This window comes from Elephas maximus, chromosome 3, assembly GCF_024166365.1.
Source record: "Elephas maximus indicus isolate mEleMax1 chromosome 3, mEleMax1 primary haplotype, whole genome shotgun sequence".
NCBI lineage: Eukaryota > Metazoa > Chordata > Mammalia > Proboscidea > Elephantidae > Elephas > Elephas maximus.
Window position 1 is genome coordinate 62,826,366 of NC_064821.1, and position 13,530 is coordinate 62,839,895.

At 39.4% G+C, this 13,530-nt stretch overlaps 1 protein-coding gene across 6 annotated transcripts in view; it reads left to right on the forward strand.

Annotated features, from left to right (window-relative positions):
* The window catches only part of ZBTB40 (zinc finger and BTB domain containing 40), a 79,318-nt gene that overhangs the window by 25,381 nt on the left and 40,407 nt on the right, over positions 1-13,530 (forward strand). The gene's annotated exons all lie outside the window — the stretch shown is intronic.

Below are 13,530 nucleotides of genomic sequence, written 5' to 3' on the forward strand. Positions count from 1 at the left end.
TTTTTTATTGAGATATTCACATATCATAAAATTCACCATGTTAAAGTGTGCAGTTCACAAGGCTGTGTGCCCATCACCACTTTCTAATTCCAGGACATTTTCATCACCCCAAAAAGACACCCCGTAACCATTAGCAGTCACTCTTCCCATCCCAAGCTCCTGGCACCCACTTCCCTGCTTTTTGTACAGGTTTGCCTTTTCCGGACATTTTCTGTAAATGGACTCATACACTATACAGCCTTTTGTATTTGGCTTCTTGCACTTTTCCTTTTACTCACCTGTCAAGGTTCATGTACCTTGTGGTATGTGTTAGTACCTACTTCTTTTTTTGGCTGAATGTTGTTCCATTGTCTGGCCATACCACATTTTGTTTGTTAGTTCATTTCGTTGATGGACATTTGAATTGTTTTCACTTTTTGACTCTTAGGAATAATGCTCCTGTTAACATTGTCGTGGAAGTTTTTGTGTGAACATATGTTTTCATTTCTCTTGAGTATGTACCTTGCAGTGAAATTGCTGGGTCATAAACGTCAACCCTATGTTTAATTTTTTGAGGAACTGCCAGACTTTTTCTGCAATGGCTTTACCGTTTTACATTCCCACTAGCAATGTATGAGGGTTCCAATTTCTCCACATTCTAGCCATTTTTTTTTTTTTTTTAATATTCACCCTAGTGGGTGTGAAGTGGTTTTTTTTTTTTTAATAATTTATATTGTGCTTTAAGTGAAAGTTTACAAATCAAGTCAATCTCTAACATAAAAACTTATGTACATCTTGCTACATACTCCCGATTACTCTCCCCCTAATGAGACAGCCTGCCCTCTCCCTCCACTCTCTCTTTTCGTGTCCATGTCGCCAGCTTCTAACCTAACCCCCTCCACCCTCTCATCTCCCCTCCAGGCAGGAGATGCCAACATAGTCCCAAGTGTCCACCTGATCCAAGAAGCTCATTCCTCACCAGCATTCCTCTCTACCCCATTGTCCAGTCCAGTCCATGTCTGAAGAGTTGGCTTCGGGAATGGTTCCTGTCCTGGGCCAACAGAAAGTCTGGGGGCCGTGACCACCGGGGTCCTTCTAGTCTCAGTCAGACCATTAAGTCTGGTCTTATGAGACTTTGGGGTCTGCATCCCACTGGTGTCCTGCTCCCTCAGGGGTTCTCTGTTGTGTTTCCTGTCAGGACAGTCATCGGTTGTAGCTGGGCACCATCTAGTTCTTCTGGTCTCAGGCTGATGTAGTCTCTGGTTCATGTGGCCCTTTCTGTCTCTTGGGCTCTTAGTTATCGTGTGATCTTGGTGTTCTTCATTCTCCTTTGATCCAGGTGGGTTGAGACCAATTGACGCATCTTAGATGGCTGCTTGCTAGCATTTAAGACCCCAGACGCCACTCTTCATAGTGGGAAGCAGAATATTTTCTTAATAGATTTTATAATGCCAGTTGATTTAGATGTCCCCTGAAATCATGGTCCCCAAACCCCTGCCCCTGCTATACTGGCCTTCGAAGCTTTCAGTTTATTCAGGAAACTGCTTTTGGTTTAGTCTAGTTGTGCTGACCTCCCCTGTATTGTGTGTTGTCTTTCCCTTCACCTAAAGTAGTTCTTATCTACCAACTAATTAGTGAATATCCCTCTCCCACTCTCCCACCCTCACTCTTCTCGTAACCACAAAAGAATGTTTTCTTCTCAGTTTAAACTATTTCTCAAGTTCTTATGATAGTGGTCTTATACACTATTTGTCCTTTTGCAGCTGACTAATTTCATTCAGCATAATGCCTTCCAGGTCCTCCATGTTATGAGATGTTTCACAGATTCCTCACTGTTCTTTATCGATGCGTAGTATTCCATTGTGTGAATATACCGTAATTTATTTATCCATTCATCTGTTGATGGGCACCTTGGTTGCTTCCATGTTTTTGCTATTGTAAACAGTGCTGTGTTAAACATCGGTGTGCATATATCTGTTCGTGTAAAGGCTCTTATTTCTGTAGGATATATTCCAAGGAGTGGGATTGCTGGATCGTATGGTAGCTCTATTTCTAGCTTTTTAAGGAAGCGCCAAATCGATTTCCAAAGTGGTTGTACCATTTGACATTCCCACCAGCAGTGTAGAAGTGTTCCAATCTCTCCACAGCCTCTCCAAAATTTATTATTTTGTGTTTTTTGGATTAATGCCAGCCTTGTTGGAGTGAGATGAAATCTCATTGTAGTTTTGATCTGCATTTCTCTAATGGCTAACGATCGTCAACGTTTCCTCATGTATCTGTTAGTTACCTGAATGTCTTCTTTAGTGAAGTGTCTATTCATATCTTTTGCCCATTTTTCAGTTGGGTTATTTGTCTTTTTGTAGTTGACTTTTTGCAGTATCATGTAGATTTTAGAGATCAGGCGCTGATCATAAATGTCATAGCTAAAAACTTTTTCCCAGTCCGTAGGTAGTCTTTTTACTCTTCTGGTGAAGTCTTTGGATAAGCATAAGTGTTTGATTTTTAGGAGCTCCCAGTTATCTAGTTTTTCTTCTGCATTCTTAATAATGTTTTGTATACTATTTATGCTGTGTATTAGGGCTCCTAACGTTGTCCCTATTTTTTCTTCCATGATCTTTATCGTTTTAGATTTTATATTTAGGTCTTTCATCGATTTTGAGTTAGTTTTTGTGCATGGAGTGAGGTATGGGTCTTGTTTCATTTTTTTGCAGATGGATATCCAGTTATGCCAGCACCATTTGTTAAAAAGGCTGTCTTTTCCCCGTTTAACTGTTTTGGGGCCTTTGTCAAGTATCAACTGCTCATATGTGGATGGATTTATGTCTGGATTCTCATTTCTGTTCCATTGGTCCATGTATCTGTTGTTGTACCAGTACCAGGCTGTTTTGACTACTGTGGCGGTATAATAGGTTCTAAAATCAGGTAAAGTACGGCCTCCCACTTTGTTCTTCTTTTGCAGTAATGGCTTATTTATCCGGAGCCTCTTTCCCTTCCATATGAAGTTGGTGATTTGTTTCTCCATCTCATTAAAGAATGTTGTTGGGATTTGGATCGGAATTGCATTAAATGTATAAATCGCTTTTGGTAGAATAGATATTTTTATAATGTTAAGTCTTCCTACCCATGAGCAAGGTATGTTTTTTCACTTATGTAAGTCTCTTTTGGTTTCTTGCAGAAGTGTACTGTAGTTTTCTTTGTATAAGTCTTTTACATCTCTGGTAAGATTTATTCCTAAGTATTTTATCTTCTTGGTGGCTACTGTAAATGGCATTGATTTGGTGATTTCCTTTTCGATGTTCTTTTTGTTGGTGTAGAGGAATCCAACTGATTTTTGTATATTTATCTTGTATCCTGATGCTCTGCTGAACTCTTCTATCAGTTTCAGTAGTTTTCTGGAGGATTCCTTAGGGTTTTCTGTGTATAAGATCATGTCGTCTGCAAAGAGAGATACTTTTACTTCTTCCTTGCCAATCTGGATGCCTTTCTTTCTTTATCTAGCCTAATTGCTCTTGGCTAGGACCTCCAACACAATGTTGAATAAGAGCATGATAAAGGGCATCCTTGTCTGGTTCCCGATCTCAGTGGGAATGCTTTCAGGCTCTCTCCATTTAGGGTGATGTTGGCTGTTGGGTTTGTATAAATGCCCTTTATTATGTTGAGGAATTTTCCTTCTATTCCTATTTTGCTGAGAGTTTTTATCATGAATGAGTGCTGAACTTTGTCAAATGCCTTTTCTGCATCAATTGATAAAATCATATGATTCTTGTCTTGTTTTATTTATGTGGTGATTACATTAATTGTTTTTCTAATGTTGAACCATCCCTGTATACCTGGTATGAATCTCACTTGGTCGTGGTGAATTGTTTTTTTTTTTTGATATGTTGTTGAATTCTATTGGCTAGAATTTCGTTCTATAGAATTTCTGAATCCGGCCTGAATTTCTGGCATTTCCCTGTTTATATACTGCTTCAGCATGATCTTCAGCTTTTGAATGATCTTCAGCAAAATTTTACTTGCATGTGATATTAATGATATGGTTTGATAATTTCTGCATTCTGTTGGATCACCTTTCTTGGGACTAGGCATAAATATGGATCTCTTCCAGTCAGTTGCCCAGGAAGCTGTCTTCCAAATTTTTTGGCATACATGAGTGAGCACTTCCCAGAGCTGCATCCGTTGGTTGAAACACCTCAGTTCATATTCCATCAATTCTTGGAGTCTTGTTTTTTGCCAGTGCCTTCAGTGCAGCTTGGACTTCTTCCTTCAGTATCATCAGTTCCTGATCATATGCTACCTCTTGAAATGGTTGAATGTCGATCAGTTCTTTTTGGTACAGTGACTCTGTGTATTCCTTCCATCTTCTTTTGATGCTTCCTGCATCATTTAATATTTTTCCCCATAGAATCCTTTGCAACTCGAGGCTTGACTTTTTTCTTCAGTTCTTTCAGCTTGAGAAATGCAGAATGTGTTCTTCTCTTTTGGTTTTCTATCTCCAGCTCTTTGTACATGTCATTATAATCCTTGGTCTTGTCGAGCCACCTTTGAAATCTTCAGTTCTTTTGCTTGATTATTTCTTCCTTTTTGACCATATTCAGTTCAATTTAGCATATGTTTATTGATTGGCTGTATTATGCTACGCTCTTCTAAGGCTAAACCAGGTTCAGTTAACTTCTTCACTCTGGATCAGGAATAGTTTGACCTGGAATGGGGTGGTTGGTTTGGCAGCAGCCAGGGAAGTTGGGCTGGCCCTGAAGTTTGATCGATACCAGGAGGCTGTAGAGCTATTTGCCTAAGGTCTGGTTATTGGAATCCTCTATATTTTGTAGGTTTTATTCCCAGAGGTACTCTAGAGATTGTTTTTCTGACTGGAGCCAAGGATAGCTGCAAAACGATGACTGGTAACTTTTTAGAGGGGAAGGGCTGCTTCAAAAATATTTAATACCTAATAATTAGGTGTGAGAAAATTTGATTTGAGAACAATGTCATATACTTTCTACTCAAAGTGAGTTCTTTGCACCAGCAGCTTCCTTATCGCTAGGAGCTTATTAGAAATGCAGAATCTGAGGCTGCACGCTAGCCCTTCGGAATCAGATCTTTTCCTTGATAAGATCTCCAGGTAATTCTTATGCACATTAAAGCTTAAAAAACACATCTGGTGGATAACAGGGCATGAGCTTTAGGATCAGAAAGGCCAGAAGCAAATCTCAGTTCCTCTACCGATTTGTTATCTGACATTTGGTCTGTTACTCAGCCTCTCCACTGTCGAGTGATTTGTTTGTAAATTGGGTTTAACTGTCTTGCTGGGTGGTTTGGATTAAAAGCAATGACATGTGGAAAGTGCTTCAAAACACATTAAGGTGTGTACTTAGTAGTAGTTCTTATTAGTGGGGTTTTTCTTTTTTTGATAAATAATATCCTACTATAATTTGGTAGAATATGAAAAGAGAGAGCACTTGGAAGGGAGTTATCTGCAGAAGTGGTTAGCTAAGTCTTAGCATACAGTGAGGCCTTTTGTTATAGAGGAAAGGCCATGGCTTGGGAATTGGGAGACATGGGCTTAAGTGTAGATTCTGCCTCTTGTTAGCTCTGTGGCCCTTGACAAAGGCATTTAACAAGGCACCTCTGAGCTTTAGTCCTCATCTGTAAAACCAGGATAAATGGGATGATGAACTACAAATCCTAGTACCTAAGCAAGGTATTATTATCTCAGCATCATCCCTACTTGGTATACTGCCATAGAGCTCACCAGACAGCCTCTCAGATCCCCCAAAGAGCCTGATTCAGCCCCTGTACAGTCTCGATCCTGGAGTTCTTCAGACTGCCTGGATTTCGCAATGGCTAGAATGTACTTTAATAAAGCCTGCAGGCCATGTGGATATGGCTCCAAATCTAGGGGATTGGAACAGAAGTAGACTAGCCTTTGGGATAGAATAATGATGATAGTGATGCTACTATTAGAAGCAACAATGACAATACATATGAAAGGTATGACCATGAACCCAGGAGTGTCAGACAGAGAAATCTGCATCCTTTACACCACACATTGCTGTGTCTCAGGCCCTCAGTGTAAGACAAGAGACCAAATGACGGCTGCTTTTGAACTTGAGAAATCTGCGCCTGCTAAAAGCTACAGTCACCCTTTGGTAACCTCACCAATCCTCCTCGCATTCTCAGAAATAATTGCTAGTGGTTCTGTTTTAACTTTGCTGATTCCTTAGATACCTTACATTTTAAATCATCTTTTTGTGTGTAGCGAGTGCCCCCATTGCTTGTCTCTGAATGTGTGATCTTTGCTCTAATTATGTTGAAAGTGCCTGTTATTTCACCTGACTCTGCTTGTTTGTGCGATATACTAAATAGCTGTGAGCTTAAAGCAGAGTCAGATCAAAGAGCAACTCAGTCTCTCAGGACCTTAGTTTCCTCCCGTTATAAGACTGGACTAAGGTCAGTTGGTCATGTGACAAGAGTACGCGATAGATAAAGTAATGAATTCCTGTTTGCTGAATACAATGAATAGGGCTCTCCAAGGTCCTTTCCAGCTCTCTGGTTCCAACAGAGCCCAGGCATCAAGATATAAGTAAAGATTTCATTCAGGAGATAGGAGTTATCGATAACAGTTAAACAAACAAACAAACAGCTTTAGGCAAGTGAAGTTGCATTAAGCCAGACCAAAAGAAAAATGTCTCAGACCCTGGGCAAGATGTACCCAAAGGAGAGTTCAGAATTTTTTGGGAAATCAAGAGTAAAGGACCTTGATCAAGAATTAGAGTGACTCTACTGTCTTGGATATTGCAGTTCAGAATTCCAGACAGACGTGGGTCTAGCTTCTGTTCCGCAAACCTTCGGTTATTTACTGCTTGTTGTTGTTGTTAGGTGCCATCGAGTCACTTCCGACTCATAGTGACCCTGTGTACAACAGAACGAAACACTGCCTGGTCCTACGCCATCTTCACAATCATTGCTATTTCTGAGCCCATTCTTGTAGCTACTGTGTCAATCCATTGCATTGAGGGTCGTCGTCTTTTTCATTGACCCTCTACTTTACCAAGTACGGTGTCCTTCTCCGGGGACTTGTCCCTCCTGATAACGTGTCCAAAGTACGTGAGATGATGTCTTGCCGTCCTTGCTTCTAAGGAGCATTCTGACTGTACTTCTTCCAAGACAGATTTGTTCATTCTTCTGGCAGTCCATGGTATATTCAGTGTTCTTTGCCAAAGGCATCAGTTCTTCTTTGGTCTTCTTTATTCATTGTTCAGCCTTTTCATGCATATGACGTGATTGAAAATACCATGGTCAGCTGCATCTTAGTCTTCAAAGTGACATCTTTGGTTTTTAACCTTTGAAGAGGTCTTTTGCAGCAGATTTGCCTAATGCAGTACCTGGTTTGCATAAGCAAATGACACTTTTACTGGAAGACAATATATATAGGATGCCTGTTCTTCCTTCCCAGTGCTAACTTCCCCCCCTTATTAGTCCACCCCACTTGTCACTGGTCAGACCAGTAAAGCTCTGCTTTAACTGTGCTGTTCCTATTTCAGAAGCTCTTTTTTTTTTTTCCCCTCCCTCAAAGCAGTTATCAGTTCCTCTGCTGATTTCCTAACCTCCATAATTTAGGCAGCTTTGTTCTTTACACTTCCTTTTACAGGTGTGTTTTTAGAGACCTACCCTAGCCAGCTGAGTGTCCATAATAATGACGACAACTACTTATTGGGGGCCTTCCTAATGCCAGGGTTGTGCCACCTGCATGCCAAGTGTGCCTCAGCTGGAACTGGATTTATGTCCCTCCCCCCGTCTGTGGTGCTTTACCTTTTCACTGCTGCCTGTTGCATTTACCTAATTTGTAGTTACCAGCTCAAGCCCTTTCCCTTTCCTTGCCGCCCACTGCGGTCAATCGTTTTCTTCCCTCCCCTTCCCTCCTCTTTTTCCTGTTTTTTTCTTGTGGGTGGAGTCTTTTTAAGTGTTCTGTTTTTGATTATTCCAATGTTAGGTCAAGTTTACTACAAACCCCCTGTGGATAGAATCTTGTTTTCTATTTCACCTGGCTCCTATACAGCAGCATGCTGGGGAGAGTAGGCAGGTGACCCATAAATAGTTATTGGTTGACATGTGTGTATTGCTGGTTGAAGATTTATGGGGAAATAAGTATAGAATGGAGAGTGGCAGCTCCAGTTCCCTAAGGCCCAGGAAAGAGCCCCTTACCCTCCAGCAGTAGTAGCAAAGGCCTTTGCTTGAGTCCTCTCTAGAGATCTTGCCAGCAGTGGTGGATTTCAGAACATCTCTTATATTTAATTAAGCAATGTATAGTGAGGCTGTAAGTCTTTAGTGTTATTTTCCTCCCTGTTCATTAAAGGGATTCCATGTTCCCTACAAACTATGACTTCGGTCTCGCTTTTGACTTTTTTTTATTTTTCTCCTGTGTGTGACTGTAGCTTCTTTGTAACTAAAAGGGGGGAAAAAAAAAGATTGCAGTGGAGTCAATTCTGACTCATAGTGACCCTCTAGGGCTTCCAAGGAGCGGCCAGTGGATTCGAACTGCCGACCTTTTGGTTAGCAGCCAAACTCTTAACCACTGCACCACCAGAGCTCTGTTGTTCATTTGTAACTCAAGGAACTCTCAAATCTTCTTTGGAAATACAAAGAATAAAAATTTTAATAAATAAAATAAATAAATATTCTTTGTGCTTCTTTTAGAAAGCTGGCCTAGTTTCTACTTTGTGTTGAATTCCCATTTGTGTTTTGGGTCATTATGCAGCACTTGGTTCAGCCAATTAAGTTTCCTCCTTCTAAGTATCTTTATTCTGTATCAGTATAGTCTTTTCTTGAGGCTTTAACATTGTTCCTTTGAGGAACATCCATCTTTCTGGTGCTCTTTTGTTGTTTAAACGTTCTTCCCATGGGACCTTTGACAATTTTCCCAAGCCTGGCAATTTCAGTAAGTGCTTAATAACATAATTTAGGTTGCTTCTGTACATGAATCTACAGGACTGCACTTATAGATTCCAACGTGCAGTGTTCCATTATCGTTTCTTACCTCTAAAAAGCACGCTTTCACTGCATTGCATCTAGTGCTGTATTCTCTCTCTTCCATTTAACTTCCTTGCAAAGGGAGTTAGGGAGAAATGCAATAAAATACAGTTTAGCCTTTTAATATATTTCAGTAGCTTCCAGATCGCTATTATAGCCCTCATGATTCCACATTAGATTTATTAAATAACCAAGTGGTCTACAAAGATTTTATAGCTTCATTATTTATAGATAAGTACTTAAGCTATTGAGTCAGATGGCTAGTTTCAAAATTTTATTTTATTTTCTTCCCTTATTCCCAAACCCTACTCTCATTTCCCTCCTCTCAAAGGCATCTACTCTATTTGATAAAATGTCTTTGTGTAAGTAGCCTTATCCAGAAGATAGTATTGTTTTGATATGTATTTTTAAGGCACCGAAATAACCTGATAATCTAGATCTCATTCTTATTTTTTCACTCAACACTGAATATTTAAGATCTGTTTTTTTTTTTTTGTCCATGTTGCTCTCTATATAGATAGTTGCAGCTTCTTTCCAATGCCCTATTTCCATAGAATACATCCTGCATATTTACTTATACTTTCTTTTAGTGAGGAACATCTAAATTGCCTCTCATCTCCCTGCTACCACAAGCAGTGTCCCAATGATCTTTCTAGCATGTTTCCTTATGGACTTAGGGGAGAATTTTTTTCTGGGATATGTATCTAGGAGTATGATTCCTGGGTCACAGAGCATATACACAGATTAATTTTACTAAATATGACCAAATTGCTTTTCCATAACAGCTAGATCAATTTATGTTCCCACCAATGGTACCCTGGGTTAAAACCCAGGTTCTATCATGGGGGAACTTTGGAAAATCTACTTAACTTCTCTGGGCCTTACTCTTTCCATCAGTAAAAAGGAAATAATAGTATCTACCTCCTCCTCAGGTTTTTACGAGGATAAAATGAGCTAATATATGTAAAGCATACGGAACACTTGAACATAATAAGCATCAAATAAATGTTAACTGTGATTACTGCTATTACAATACACAACAAATACTATTACTATTTGTTAGCCAGTTCAGCTTCCCTATCTCTGAATTACCTAGTTATATCATTTGCCCACTTTTTCTTGGATTTCATTTTTTTTTTTTTTAAAGATTTTCAGGAGTTTCATATATACTGTAGATATTACTTCCTTGTTGCCTTTAAAATTTGCCAGTGTCCGCTTGCAGTTCTGCCATTTGTCTGTTAATCATGTCTGTAGAATTCTTTGATGGAAACCTTTAGTATCAATGACTAATTCATCTTTGGGTTTCTTTTTTTTTTTTGCTTTTGGGACTTTAAGAACTCTTTCCCTATCCCAACTTCAAAGATACCCTCTGACATTTTGTACTTTTCAGCTTTTATAGTTTTACCTTTCACATTCAGTTCCTCCTTGTACGATTTGTAATAGTGAACTTCTTTTCTATGTGTTTTTTCCTCCTGTGGGAGTCCCTTGTGCCTTGGGTTATGAATGTATTCCTATAGAGTGGTTTCAGGATTATTCTACTGTGTGCCAGAGACCAGTTTTTTTGTGTTAATTTCTTTTAATTTCTCAGTTTAGGATTCCTTTGTGATACAGAGTGTAAATTTGGATCCTACATCTCTGTATGGTATAGGCCTATATTCTAGATGTCTTGTGGGTGCCTTTTCTCCACTCAAGGCCTAGGTAATTAACAACTTCTATTGCTGCTTCCCTGAGCCAGTCAGCAGAGATTTTTTAAGCTGCTTATCAAGGAGAGAGAGGCTTTTGAGGTTCAGGGCTTATACAGAGATCTCATTTCCAACGCCCCTACCTTCTACCTGCTTGAGCTACATTTCTGGTCTCTAAGTGGGCATTATTGCTTCCTCCTCCAAGCCTGGGGCTTATATAGGAGTTTAAAACCCTTACTGCCTACCCTGATCTCAGTTCAAACTTACCGTTCTAGCTTTGATTTTGATGTCTCTTTCATTTCACGTGCCTGGGAATTTCCTTTTTTTTTTTTTCCCCCTAGCTTGACTATATATTTTAAAAGCCTTTTTGTTATGTTTTATCCAGCATTTCTATGTGTTTGTAGTAGAAGAGGAGGCCTGTTTACATCATTTCAGTGAGCCATTTTGCCAAAAATCTGTTCTTTTCTTAGTATTTCTATTAATCTTAGTAAAATTTTAACTTTCGACATTACCAGCTTACATTCGTTACGTAGCCATTGACCAACCTTGAATGTTTTCTGGCTTAACTATCCCCATTCTCCTTTTTTTTGTTCAAGCTTTTAATCATGTTTTTTAGTATCTGTTTGTTGGTAAGCCACAGAATTCTGTTCAGGTTTTTTTTTTTCAACCTTGACCAATTGCTTACAGTACTAAATTTACTCTATTATTTTATCTTCTAATTTAGTTATTAACAAAGATATGAAATATTTTTGGTCCTGTGATTAATACACAAAGTATCTTCCTCTGTATCATTCGCGGGTCTTCTTATTTTTTAATCTGATAACAGATGTGGTTACCCTCCCCAGAAAAGTGACCATAAAATAACCTTTTAATTAAGTTTTAATTTGTCTGAAATACAATCACAGTCACTTGCTTCTTGTTAATAAGAATGTTTAAAAAAATCTGAAGTCTGCCCAGACATGTTTTTTGATTTATGTAATCCAACAGCCTATCATCACTCTCGTCTCGGGAAAAAACGATCACATTATATTGGTATAATTTGTCCTTTAAAAAACCACATCAGTGCCTATTTCGTGGCTTATGCATTCTGTGCTGGCTGCAGATTGAATTCTCGTCCTGATATTTTCTCAGATATTAAAATAAGTTAATTTTTGAATTTTTAGTTGTCCCCTTTCCCTTTCCTAAAAAGAGGTCCTACTTTTGCCTGTTTTAAATCTTACGACTTTTTTTTTCTTTCACAAGTACCAGGAGATAGGAATTCCAACCCTGCTCCCGCTGCTACTACTGTTACAGCAAATCACCTGCCTTCTAAGTCTCAATTTCTTCCTCTATTAAAGAAAAAAAAAAACTTGTTCGCATTTTCATAATGGCCAAAATATTAAAGCAGAAACCGTACTCAAACAACAGGGCTAGATGTTCTCAAAGATGCCCTTTTGAGGAAGCTGAGAAATTTATATGAATTCACGAACACCCCTCAATGTTAAGTGCCATGGCATAGACAGGCTTTCGGACGGCTAGAACTGAAAAATTTACCTTCGTTTTAGGAAATACTTTTTTTTTTTATTAGTCTATTTCAGAAGTTCAAAAATACAAAGAAATGGTGGGGGGGGGGATTATCTATAATCCTGCTGACAAAGGCAATCACTGTTATTATTTTGGCATGCGCCTTCCCATTCTTAATGTAATGGCTTTCCGTACACAGTGAGACTGTACAATTTTAGTTATCACCATGACATTCTCAAATCCAAGGCTGAACTAGTTGTCTCCTTCCGTAAACTATCTTTTCTTGTCTTATCTGAGTCAGGTGGTGGCACCATCATCTACTCACTTACCAAATCAAGAACCTGGGAGTCGACACTCCTTCCCTCACCTCCATTCAGATCCGAAATCGTGGCGATTATACATGCTAAATCTCTTTGGCTTTCTACTCCTCTCCTGTTACCACTGCTCTGGTTGAAGACCTCGTTGGTTTTTCCCCTGAATTCCTGCAATAACAGAACCTGTTTCCAGCATTATCCCTCTCAAATACTGCACAGATATCACTGAGGTGAAATATATTTAAAATGTGTATCTGACCATGTGACTCTGCTGCTGAAAGCGCTTCAATGGCTCATCATTGCCTTTAGGTTACGATTCAAGCTCCTAAGCGTGGACTGTCTATCCCTCTGTGACCAGGGCCCTGCCTCCTCTGCAGATGCATCTCTTGACAATCCCATCCCCTGCTTCTGTTTCAGTATCACCAGACTCCTCACAACGTGCTTCCTAACGCTCCTCCCTTTACTACGGGATGGTTTGTTAACTGTGCTCATGCAGGCTTCCCTGCTTGGAAAGCTTTCTTTTCCCACTCCTTTTACCTCGTCAGTGCCTACTTAGCTTTTAAGACACAGGTCAGCCTCCTCAAATCTTGACTTTAACTCCTGGACTCCTGTATCTCTCAAATTGGGTATTTGTGTGCAAATATCTATTATTACATTTTCCTCCAGTAATTTATTCATTCCACCAACAAACCAACAATATTTGTGTCAGGCAGATTTTTAAGCACAGCAGATGATAAAGTTCCTACCCTCATGGAGCTTACATTCTAGTGAAACCAAAAAAAAAAAAAAACAACCAAACGCATTGCTGTTGAGTCGATTCCGACTCATAGTGACCCTATAGGACAGAACACAACTGCCCCATAGAGTTTCCAAGGAGCACCTGGCAGATTGGAACTGCCGACCCTTTGGTTAGCAGCCGTAGCTCTTAACTACTACACCACCAGGGTTTCCACATTATAGTGAAAAGAGACAGGTAATAAGCAAGTAAACATCAGGTATGTCAATAGTGGTAAGTACTGTGGTGCAAA